We start from the raw sequence: 12,983 nt of genomic DNA, 5'->3' as shown, positions 1-12,983 counted from the left end.
GTTATGTTACATTGCATCGCAGTACATTTGTGCACAGTGTGTTATGCATGCATGGTGTTAGGTTTCATAACATTCTGTTGCATTGCATCAAGTCATGCTACATTGTGTTGTGTTTTGCAAAATCCCTGTTACATGTCATGTTATGTCATGAAGCCTTGCGCTGTCACTTTTTGTTGTACTCATATATCCTTACGTTGTGTCCCATTGCGTCGTGTCTCATTACATAATGTCCTGTTATGTCACATTGTTTTGCATCATGTCGCATTATGTTGTGTCACACTATCTTGTCATGCTACACCATGGCATGTAACATCCTTTCACGTTACATCCTGCCTTGTTATGTTGTGTCATGTTACATTTTGTTATTACCTTGTCATTTTGCATTACGTCATGTTGCATTAAGTCATTTATTAAGTAATGCATTGTTATGACATGTCACGTTACATAATGTCACACTCTCTTGTGTCATGTTACATCATGTTGCATTACATCATGTTACCTTTACTCCTGCCTTGTTATGTAATGCCCTTTATGTTGTGTCATGTTACATTGTGCTGCATTGCCCTGTGTCATGTCGCGTTACATCATGTTGCGTTACGTCATGTATTGTTAAGTAATGCATTGTTATGACTTGTACATTGTGTCACATTATCTTGTTTCATGTTACGTCATGTCGTGTTACGTCATGTAGCGTTATGTCATGTCCCATTACATCCTGCCTTGTTATGTTATGCCTTGTTATGTTGTGTCATGTTACATTGCGTTGCATTGCCTTGTGTCATGTAGCATTACACCATGTTGTGTTAAGCCAAGTTGCGTTACGTCATGTTGCATTACGCCATGTCAGGCTACGTCCTGTCGTGTTACGTTCTGTCGCGTTTCGTCGTGTATTGTTAAGTATTGCATTGTTATGACTTGTCATGTTACATCGTGTCCCATTACCTGGTTTCATATTCAGTCATGGCACATTCTGACATATTGGGTTCCATCATGTAGCGTTACGTCATGTAGCATTACGTCATGTAGCGTTACGTCATGTAGTGTTACCTCATGTAGCGTTACCTCATGTAGCGTTACCTCATGTAGCGTGACGTCATGTAGCATTTTGTCGTGTCACGTTATGCCATGTTCTGTTACATCAGGTCTTGTTATTTTGTGTTGTGTTATGTGATGATTAATTGCATGTATTCATGTTACATTATAAAACATTGTGTAGCAGTAGTTATGTCACATTATATTATGTTGTGCTATGTTACGTGGTATGTTATCTTGCGTCACATTATGTTATGTTACGTCATGATGTTTTACATTGTGTCATGTTACGTCATGCCCTGTTATGTTGTTACGTTGTGCTGTGATACATTGTGCAGAAGTATGTTGTATGTATTGTATAGTGTTCCTTCACATTGCATTGTGTTGTGTAATGTGATGTTGTGTTGCTCAGCATTGCGTTGCGTTGCACTGCTTTGCATTGTCTCATGTAGCAGTTGCATTTTGTTGCATTGTTTTGCATTGCGTTCCTTTGTGTCAGGTTGCTATGGTGGACATTGTCTTTCTACCCACTTGTGTACCTTCATGTAACAAATGGAGTGAGAAAAAAGGTTAAAAAAAAACCCTGAAGTTTATAAAGTTGCTTAAAATATCAAAATGTTGGGGGAAAAAAGACAAATTATAACTTTTGTGTTCAACCGTTTTGTTTTCTTTGCTGTAATTGTAATGAATTGAATTTCTCTTTAAATTGCACCACAGGCTGTCATTGGTCAGAACATAAGAGTCTCTGTGATTTGGTTGTATACCAGTGCTTACAGAGCTAATGACACTTAGGAGCTTTCTTTGTAGTCAGTTGGTTTATACTATGATGTTTCCACACCAACCAATATCGTTTCTTAATAAACCAGATGCAATGATAAAATTGTTTAAGGTGAAATTTATGGCCATGTGTACCGTGATGATTAATTCAGCTAATTAGTACATCTGACGTGAGTTTCTGTTTTCTGTGTGAGCTGTTTGCCCCCGTTCAGTCAATGTGAGAGATCTGACGTCTGTCTCACGTTTTTCCCAGCATGTTTGACTTTACGTCTCCGTCCACCTGCTCTGGGGATGAATCGCCGTACCTGTGACGGAATGAGCGTCATCTGATAAACGGCTGCATTTACATTCAAGCTCACATCCTCCGCCGTGTCCTCGCCGTCTCTCGGGTGATTCACGCCCACAGGTCCACCTCTGCTCGGCGTGTAAATCAGCCGAGCAGCTGGAGCATCCTGTTCTCCTCCCAACATGTTATTAACAAGTCCTCCTGCCACCGTGACGCCCGCTGATGATAGTACCGCTGCTCACACCTGTTGGAGCCTCTTGGATGTGGTGTCAGCAACGTTCACGATGTCCTAATTATCGTTCTCAGGCTCTTTTTGAAACAGGCCTGAATGCAAGAGTGAGTCAGAGGGAATCAGAGGCAAAATGAGCAGCAGGGACGATCTCAAAGGAGAGAAAACCTTCACAAAGCCTTAAAGCCTTGGTTTTTTAGTGTGAGAATGCTCGTTTGCATTAATGTTTTATTGTCTGAGTATTTGGATGAGGTTGCTGTGTCTTGCGGCTTTCTTTGTTTATTTTGAATATTGAGTTTTTAGAAGGTTAACACTGGAAAAATTCCTTCAGGGGGACACATTAGCTTTGCTTTTTTTGTCATTGAACACATAAATACACAATCTCTGTCTTTTTTCTTGTGGTTTTGTTTTCTCATCCTCCTAAATGAGGTAGCAGATGTTTTGCAAAGCTCAGAAACTCTGGTTGAGACAAATTTTCCATGGAGAATATAAAAATTGGAAATGCAGATTTTCCTGTAGGTTCATTCAAATGTGCAACCCCAACTCCAAAAAGTTGGGACACCCTGTAAAATGTAAATAAAACCGAATCCAATGATTTGCAAATCTCATAAACCCGTATTTTATTCACAACAGATTATAAATACATAACAGACATTGAAACTGAGACATTTTACCATTTCATACAAAATATTCGCCCATTTGGAATTTGATGGCAGTAACAAATTCCAAAAAAGTAGGGATGGGACAACAAAAAGCTGGGAAAGTAAGTGGTCAAATGAAAGTAAGAGGCAAAAGGGAGAACACATCATAGATAAAAACACAACTTTCAACTTCGAAAGTCCTTGTCAATTTTTCCTATCTTTCCTTCTTTGACCGAATTAAAGCATAATAAGTCGAGACTCACACTTCAAGGGCAATCTTGAAAGCCACCATTAAAATATTCACACTTTTGGGTTCAAAAGTTCCCTTGCTGGTCTGAGAATGAATCCATGTCATGTTTATTCATGAGCCGGACATTTCTGTCAGGACAAATCAATTGAAGAGGGAGAAGTAATGAGAAAGGATTCCTGTGCTCTTACCCATGGGGTAAAACATCTATTTATAGCCGCCTACATCAATATGTTCCCTCTCTGAGTCGACTCGGGCTAACGCTTCATGAGGCACGCTTTGCAGTCTCTTATCTCCTCTCTGCTGGTGATGGTGATAGCAGGAGTTGACACTTGGCTGCATCGGTTTGGTTCTTGTGATGGTTTTACCTCTTGGACAGGTTGTGTACCTGCCTGGACTTTTCTCTTGGGGATGACAGAAGACGACTTTATGACTATGACTCTAATAGTCATCAGTTAAACCATGGTACTGGTTCTGTTTTATACAAAATAAATGGAAAAAGGTGGTGTACGTTAAATCATATGGCACTGTTTTGTCAGTTCTGGCATGTTAGAAATTTATTTACATGTAACAAAGTATTTTATGAGAATTTTAAAAGGGATTTTAATTTTTAAAACTAGATTCATCGTCTTTATCTATTGTGAATGACCTCTTCTTGCCCATTTGCAATACCTCTGGAGCCCAGCAGAGGGCCACGACCCACCTCTAGAGAAACAATGCTCTACTGTAAGCTGTGCAGAATTAGCAGAGCAATATACAACAGTATCATCTGCATAAAGATGGATATTCCAGAAAAACAGTATCATTGATATAGACTGTAAATGAAATTGGGTCTAGGACTGATCAGGACTAATCATAGTCATGCCAAATTATGACATTTATTCAGAGCTTTGGCGTGACAAATTCACATAGCTAAATCCATGATAATGTGACAATTTGTTGCGTTTTTGTGATCAAAAATACTTAGCAGTGTTGCTAGCAGTCCTCCATTTTGACACCAGATGTAAAAGACAACTACCTCCTGTTAGCATATCAGCCAATCATAATATTACAATTTCTCCTTCAATTGTTTCCTTGGCAGTAGAGACCAATCAGGGCCAGCCAGAGATCGACAACAGACAAGATAATAATCTGCCATTTTGGAAAGGAAAGAAGAAATAGAAAGTTTTTCTCTCCTTGTAGACAAGTCCTGTAGAAACTAAATGTAGATGTGAAAAGGCTTGGTCTTTGTTGACCTGGGTGTGATTAGCGTCAAGTTATATAAGACTCCGTCTCTGTTTTGTTCTTTTACTTAGTCTTTCTGGTCGTACAACTTTTGAAACATTCATCTGACATTCTTGCGGCACACATATTCCATTTCCATTGTCTGCAAATGGAGAAAACTTTTCACAATATTTTGTTATTTTTTAGCCCACTTCACTTTAACATACAAGAGTCAAGTAAGGTCTGCCTGTCTTTAGATGTTCTGTGTTCTTTTTGACCTCCTGGATGAGTATTGGAGTCATTTTGGTAGGCACTCCTGGGAAGGTTTACCACTGTCAAAAGTTTTCTCCATTTGTGGGCAATGGCTCTCATTGCGGTCTGAATGTCTTTAGATGTTGTTCTGGGTGATTTTGTGACCTCCTGGATGAGTCATTGATTGGCTTTATTTTGACAGGACAGCCACTCCTAGGAAGGTTTACCACTGTCACAGGTTTTCTCCAATTGTGGATAATGGTTCTCACCATGGGTCACTGGAGTCCCAAAGCCTTATTTTTAGTGTGAATTATTTTATTTAACCTTTATTTTACCAGGCTAGCCCCATTGAGATCAAAGATCTCTTTTTCAAGGGGGAGCTAAAATTATGTTTGCCCTAGTGTGGGCAGACATCCAGAAATAGTATTGGCAGGCACTCCTGGGAAGGCTAACCACTGTTCCACATTTTCTTCGATTGTGGGCAATGGCTTTCACCCCGGCCTGAAGGTCTTAAGATGTCGTTCTGGGTTGTTTTCTCACTTCCTGGATTAGTCCTTGATGTGTTCTCGGGTTAATTTTGATAAGACAGCCACTCCTGGGAAGGTTTACTAATGTCACAAGTTTTCTACATGTGTAGATAATGGCTCTCACTGTGGCCTGACAGTCTTAAGATGTTGTTCTGGGGTTTTTTGTAACCTGGATTAGTCGTCGATGTGCTCTTGGGTTAATTTTAATAAGAAGTCAACTCCTGGGAAGGTTCACTACTGTAACAAGTTTTCTACATATATGGGCAACGGCTCTCACCTTGGCCTGACGGTCTAAAGATATTGTTCTGGGTTGTTTTGTGACTTCCTGGATTAGTCATTGATGTGCTCTTGGGTTGATTTTGACAGGACAGCCACTCCTGGGAAGGTTTACCACTGTCATATGTTTTCTACATTTGTGGACAATGGCTCTCACCATGGTTCACTGGAGTTCCAAAGCCTTATAAATGGATTTGTAACTTCCAGAATGATACATGTCATCAATTCTTGAATTTTTTTAGCCCAGGTCATGATCTATCTCTTTTGTGATCCTTTTGCCTACTTCACTTTGTCAGACAGGTTTTTTTTTTTAAGGGATTAAGGCTGTAACCCTCTCAGTGGGTGACCACGGTTCATATTCAACCTTTGGCTCCTTAACCCCTCTCTACTGATATCCTGTTCAGTCCACCGTCTGATCTAAATAAAGGCAAAAAAAAAAAAAACAGGTCAATTGGATCAGACTTTGAGTTTAAGTATACTGGGGTATGGGCCTTGGGTGCAAAATGTGAAACCATCCTTATTTGTTCATTTGTTCAATATCACATATATTTAGGGTTAACAGTGTACATCTATTAAATTTTTAATATGACCCTTGCTATCTTCAGGATTTAGGAATCAGTATCATTTAGGAGAAATGATGCTGTAACATATCTCTGTAGATGAGCTTCTTCCAGACAGAAAGATCATTAAATGCATCGGTGTCTGACAGCCTGCAGATGTTCCAGGATGTCAGCCACATTTACATTCCTTTCGTGGACATGACCTGTCAGGATCATGTTAAAGAACACCTCACCTCCAGGGACTTGAACTTGAAGCAGATGCATTTTAAGTGCAGCTTTCATTACAGAGATGGCAACATGTCAAGTACAACAATTTCCCGCCATTTGCATATTTTCTGGGAATTTTTTACACCATAAAATTTTATACCTTTATTATCTAATCAAAATCCAACCAGTAACATTAAGAGGTGCCCAAGAGCCGTGAAATTTTCTCCTAATAGCGACGCCCATGGCCATAAAATCGGCAGTTACACTGCAATAGGTGGTGGCGTTGCATGGCTGTCTCTCCGTCCACCTCTTAAACTGTAATTGTTCTCAGAATAGAAGCAGCCCCCCGCTACCTTGCCATTAATGAGATGACCCATTGACCCTTTGTATCCAGCTCGCCACGGACGATCTCAGGCTCTAATAAATCACGCCTGTCTCTGCACATCGATGTTTTCAGCTTTAGAGTGGCACTGTCTGGTAAATGAGGCAAATACAAGCATCCAAAATGCCACACTTGATGTTAATTAATAAAGAGATCTAACGGCAGTATGAAGGATATTTGAATGAAATAAAAAGAGACCTGAAGGAATTATCCTGCTGGCGGATCTGAGGTTCTTTGGTTAGCTTGCTATGGCTAATAAAAAGCCTTAAAAGAGGCCAGTGTCCAAAAAAAGAACAGAGAGAATATTTTACTTCCACTAGCCAAGTTGGCTAATTCACAAAAGAATTTACTGCATTTTTCGATGCTAAATATGTGCAGATGGCACAATGCAATGATGTCCAATTTGAGACGCAAACACAAGGTATTCACTCTCAAAATTGTTCTGCAGAGCTGAAGCATCTCAGTGCACCAGCGCAATTGCAAGGAATTTATAAATTTAACCATCTATTGTCCTAAATATCATCAAAAGATTCTGAGACTCAGGAGAAATTTCTGCACAAAAGGGGCAAGGCCAGTTTAATGCCTGTTACCTTTGATTTCTTGAAAACTGGCCTAATTCTGCGATGGTTATTATACCCTGGATTTGGGGACACTTTGAAAACCATTGTCTTTTAACACAGTACGTAACTGCATCTACAAATATGGGCGAAGACTCAACCATCAAAGTGAAAGCAGTATATCAACAAAATCCAAAAGCACAGCCGACTTCTCTGGGCTAAGCTCGTCTAAGATGGATTGACCTAAAGTGGAAAATTGTTCTGTGGTCAGGCGGGTCCACATGCCAAATTGTCCACTGGGCTAAGGGGAAAAGAACCACCCAGATTGCTACCGACACAAAGTTCAAAGCCAGCATCTGTAGAGTTGCAGGGTGTATTAGTGCCCATGTCATGGGTAACTTGCACATCAAATGCATTAAATGCAAAACTCTTTGCATTTATTTTTTTTTTGTATCCATCCCCTGACTTACACTTTGTAATAACTTTTTATCTGAGTTGCTTGGAGTGTTCTTTTGTCTTCATGGTGTAATGGTAGCCAGGAATACTGATTACCCAGTGACTGGACCTTCCAGACAAAGATGTCTTTTTACTTCACACACTTAAGACACATTCACTGCACTCAGGGGATTCCCATTTCACTCATTTTGAGACTGCTAGCATCAATTGGCTTGACGTCTAAATAAATGCTAAACCAGGCTTTTACTTTGGAAAGCACAAACCAAAAGTGTAAGGTAAATGTGGTTCTCTATTTATTATTGTCCTGTCTATTTTGGCTTATAACCACGCACAGCATGCAGAAGAAAAAGGCGAGCTCTCTATTCTTTAGATTTTCTGCATTCATGTGAAGCAGAGGCAGTCCAAAAGCCCTGACTTGTTGATATGCAAACCATCTGAAAACCAAATTGTGTTGTGGCCAAAACGCATCTCACATTGCAGGTCTAAAACGGCCATAGCTGTTCTCTGAAAGTGCGTGCATCATAACGCGAAGCAAAGGTGTAGCGCAGATGAATCTTGAGGGTTTTTAGGGCTCTAGAACTTGAAAAGGAAGAGGAGCAATTTTTCTGGTCTAGTTTGCATAGAAAAAGCCAGATAATCCCTTGTGAATGGGACCCAAAGAGAGCATTGATAGAGGGTGCCAATATCTTGTCTCCCCAGTTTATGCACCACTCACTGCCCTTTTTAAATAAGGCATAAAAGCCCCAAACCAATAAAACATTAAGGGCAGAGAGAGGTGGCAAATGGCCCTCCTTTGTTCTTAGAATAACTCTGCAGATGCATTGCTAACATTAGCAGTGAGGCCAGTCCAATCTCCTCCCAAGTCTTCACAGTGCAGCGATGTTAAATAAATACCCAGCTAAAATAAGCTGCCAGGAAATGACCAAGCTTTAATCACATGCATCAACCCATGGAGCCATCAGCCTCTGCTAACTAAGGATACAACTCCGCTCTAAATATGGGTTTAACGCTGAACAAGTGGGCGGCTTTCATTGCCAGGGAAACTAATGCAGCATCCCTCTTTTGTCTGTTTCTATCTAATACTGGGGATCAAAAGGAAGTTGTGTTGCAAGGGATCAAAATGTTCTCTTCATGTTTCACCATCAAACGGGCTGAGGAGGTGAAAAAAGGGATGCTTTTTTTTTCGTCTTAAGGGTCTTGAAAGCAAACTGTAGGCCTTGTGTTGCTCAAAGGAGTAATAACTGACATCTGACTCATTTGTTTCAGCTCAAGTGTTCGCAAGAGGCAGCATGGTGCAAACCCTTAGACAAGGTGTTCACAGAAACAACAGCTAGCTTTTCAGTCTTGTTGTGCTTCTCTCTTTTGATGAAACTTCTCACCGTTAGTGGAAAAAGTAACTACCAGTGTTCAGGTGTTGCTTCTTCAGCCTAACCTGCTGACTGTTATGATGTGAGTGGCAAAGAGAAAGTCACTGTTGAAGAAAATTCACATTGAAGTGAAGTGAAGTGGGAGAAAGTTCTTTGATCTGATGAGACCAAAATTGTGCTTCCTGGCCATCAGACAAGACGCCAAACACTGCACATCAGCACAAACTTACCACCCCCGAAGCACAGGGGTGGCAGCATCATGCCATGGGGAAGCTTTTAAAGGCAGAGAGTTTGAAATGAATGCCACAAAATACAAGATATATGTTGATAATTATATAGGACAATTTATTTTCCAGCAAGATATTGACCCGCAGCATACAGAAAGCTACACAGAAACGGTTTAAAGACAAGAGGCTGTGGCCGAGTCAAAGCCCAGACCTCAATTTAATAGAGAATTTGTGGCTGGACTTGAAAAGAGAGGGTTAGATTAACCTTGCTAAACCTACAAACCATTTCTGTGTAGCTTTCCCTGTTTGCTTCGGGGTCATTCTCTTGCTGGAAAATAAATCTTCTCCCAAGTCAAAGTTCTCAGATTGTCTGTCAAGATCTTCCTTTTTTTTGCCGCATTTGTTTACCCTCTCCCTTTTCAGGCAGTCCAAGACCGGCTGACAAGAAGCATCCCCACAGCATGATGCTGCCACGACTGTGCATCACAGTGGGGATGGTGTGTTAGTGGTGAGTGTGGTGGAGTATTTGGCATCTTGTCTCATCAGACCAAAGAACTTTCCTCCACTTCACCATGGAGTCTCCCACATGCCTTCTGGTGAACTCTTGTCCAGATTTAATCTGAGATTTCTTCAACAGTGAGTTGCCTGGAGCATTCTTTTGTCTTCAAGGTGTAAGAGAATTACTGATAAACTAGTGACTGGGTTGTCAAGATCATTGTTGAGGATGGCCTGCTGCTGTACATCTACCTGATTTTGGGCTAACTGCTACAAGTTTTATTAACGGCATTACATATATTATCAGTATTCTAAAGGTTAATGTGACTCTCAGAGCAACTAGACTTTAACCACTATAATTACCATTTTGACTCCTGTTTTTTTGACATTGTATATTACTGTTGGTTTGCTACAAGACTGGTTAGCACTGTAAAAAGGTTCCTTGAACCCCTGTTGGTCTGTTTTGTTGGAGTTTGCATGCTCTCCCTGTGCATATGGTTCCCTCTGGGTACTCTGGTTTCCTCCTACAGTCCAAGGACAGACTTGTCACGCTGATTTGTGGCTCTAAATTGCCCGTAGATGTGAGTGTGACTGAGTTTGGTTTATACTGCCCCTCGCACTATGTGATCTGGGCTAAAGAATGTTTGACTGAAAGCAAAAAAAAAGGCACATAACGTTACTTTTATTTTTTATTTATCTTGTTAAAATACATATGAAACAGATACAATAAACCATATTCCAAATGTTGACTTAAAATTGTTACAAAAAGTTATCACAAACTGTACACATCATGACAGCAGTTGCAGTTGTTCTTGTTCAGTATAGATTCATAGATTCAACCATTATGCACACAATTACAGCTCAAAGCTCTAATTCCTACACATGGAGTAGCTTGATAATTGGCTTCACTGGGTCTCCAGTTTGACAAATTTTTCACGACTATTACGTTTAAATTTCACATGAGTACAAGTCTGATCTCTTCAAATTATCACCAAACAATAGGAATACATTGTGATGTCTCTATTTACGACAGATTCTTAAATTTTTACTCTTGAATATATACAAACAGTGCCATTAACAAGAATATATACATTTGTAAACACAAAGATTGAAATTTAAATACTGTAACACATGTTCTTTTTTTTTTACAATATCCTTCCATATATTTTTTCAGGTGAAGGGAGACATGCTACATGAAAATAAATATTTCTTTTTAATATTTAGGGCAGCACAGGGGTGAAAGCATCATTATTTTAATGTGCAAGTTAGATAACAGTACATAGCCATTTTCTATTAACTATGTTGTCTTATTAGTTTCTTATTACTCACATTTAAACTGAAGCTGATTCAGTGTTATATGACTGTAAAGTAATTTCATATGTCATAATGTAGAAATTATACACAATATTTGAATGTTTGCCAAAATGCAATGCTTTTTATGAACTGTAAATCCCTGAATTTGTGAAGAGTGAGGAAAAGTTGCTGTACAGTACAGTTTGACAGTACAGTAAAGTTTAAAGTCTGAGTTTCTTTTACTCTCTACTTCAGGCCTTTTTTTAGTTGTGTGTTGGCTTGGTTCGGCCTTTCCTGTTTGCTAACACTGTGAGGTTTTTTCCCTTTTTATGGGAAATTAGCATTACCATTAGCAGTGCAACCATATATTTACACCATCTCCATTTTCATTAGACTGCAAACTCAAGGAGAGAATTTTAAATGCTGTTTTAATGTTGAACTGGTGCTAATAAATAGCTGCTTCCACATTTGTTAAAATGAAAGGACAATTTGTTCAAAAAATCAATATGGCAAATGAAAGACAGCAGCTAATGTTTGCATCTAGGTAGTAGCTACTATCTAGCTAGCTAAGAAGTATTAGTAAGCTAAAAACAAATTGAACACAACAGCTAATGTTAGCATTTAGCCTCTAAGTAGACAGTAAGATAAGAAGTAAGCTAAAAGCTAATATAAGAGATAGATATAACAGATAGCCTAGTCTGGTTGGCTGGGAAATAGCTGTAAACTTATAATACATCAGCTAATTTTAGTATCCAGCCACTTGATGGTCCTTAGCATTTCTTAAATGGCATACTTCTTTTAGTTTAGCATTGTGCCAAATCGCACACTGCCGTCTTTTAGACGACCAACGTCTAACAGATGTAAGGTGATTATAATCAAAATTTGACGGCTAAATTCACTATTAAATTCATGTAACTTGTATTTTATGTAAACATTATTCACTTTAATAAAACAGACTTTTCTTGCCTTTAATGCCTTTTTAATGGTTGAAATGTGTTGCTGTCGCGTAACACATAAGCTAGCGAGTGGATGCTGACGTTAGCTAGCGTGCTAGCATGCTAACGGCTCAATATCTGCTATGTCACCAATATGGCATTTATTGATGGTGTGAAGTCTACGTTGTTCCACACCCAGTTCTTGGACATTTTTAAGTGTGCCATTAGTATACTGCTTTTGAGTATACTTCTCAGTTTGTTTTCCTTATTCAGTATTTAGTACAGACATATGCGATATAGGACATGCTAACTATCTAACTATTGATTGTAAGCTAGTAAATCAGTAGCTAATGTTAGCTAGCTGCTTAGTTGCTAAAACTATCCAGGAAGCTAGGAAATGCCTCTAAGCTAAACACACAATGCTATCATTAGCATCTTAAAGAATAAAACTATCTAGTAAGCTAGTGCATGGCTGTAAGCTAATAAATGAACAGCTATTCTTAGCAACCAGCAGCTTCATAAATTAACTCTAAGCTTAGCTAGGGAGTAGCTGTAAACTTACAGCCACCTTCTAGCTAAGTAGAGATATTTCGCTTTTTTAGAGTTTATAGGCTACCATGCATTTAACCATGTTTTAAGATTGTTCTTTTAATGTTGGTGTTTAAGCGCTGCCACTTAAAAAATTGCAGCTATATAACAGCTAATACTGTCAGGCCATGTTCAGAATGTACTAGGTGGTTAGTTAGGAAACTAGCATGTTAGCTTTGAACAATTCTGCAAGCTAATGTAATCCATGGGATAGCTGCAATGCAAACAGTAGCTGTTACTTAAGGGTAGCTACGGATTATGTTGTCTTGTATGGTCAGTTTCCTCCTTTTTAATTTTAATTTTTTATTTTCTTTTTAGGGGCACGGAATTAATCACCATTGTCTCCTTCTTTAATGGGACTTAACACAAGAATAACAGTGCAGCATTAAAACAGCATTTGGAGGAAAATGAAACAAATGAAACAATTCATGGTAAGTGCCTCTTAT

The sequence above is a fragment of the Cheilinus undulatus genome, linkage group 23 (assembly GCF_018320785.1).
Source record: "Cheilinus undulatus linkage group 23, ASM1832078v1, whole genome shotgun sequence".
In the NCBI taxonomy this organism is placed as follows: domain Eukaryota; kingdom Metazoa; phylum Chordata; class Actinopteri; order Labriformes; family Labridae; genus Cheilinus; species Cheilinus undulatus.
This window is presented reverse-complemented; position numbering follows the sequence as displayed.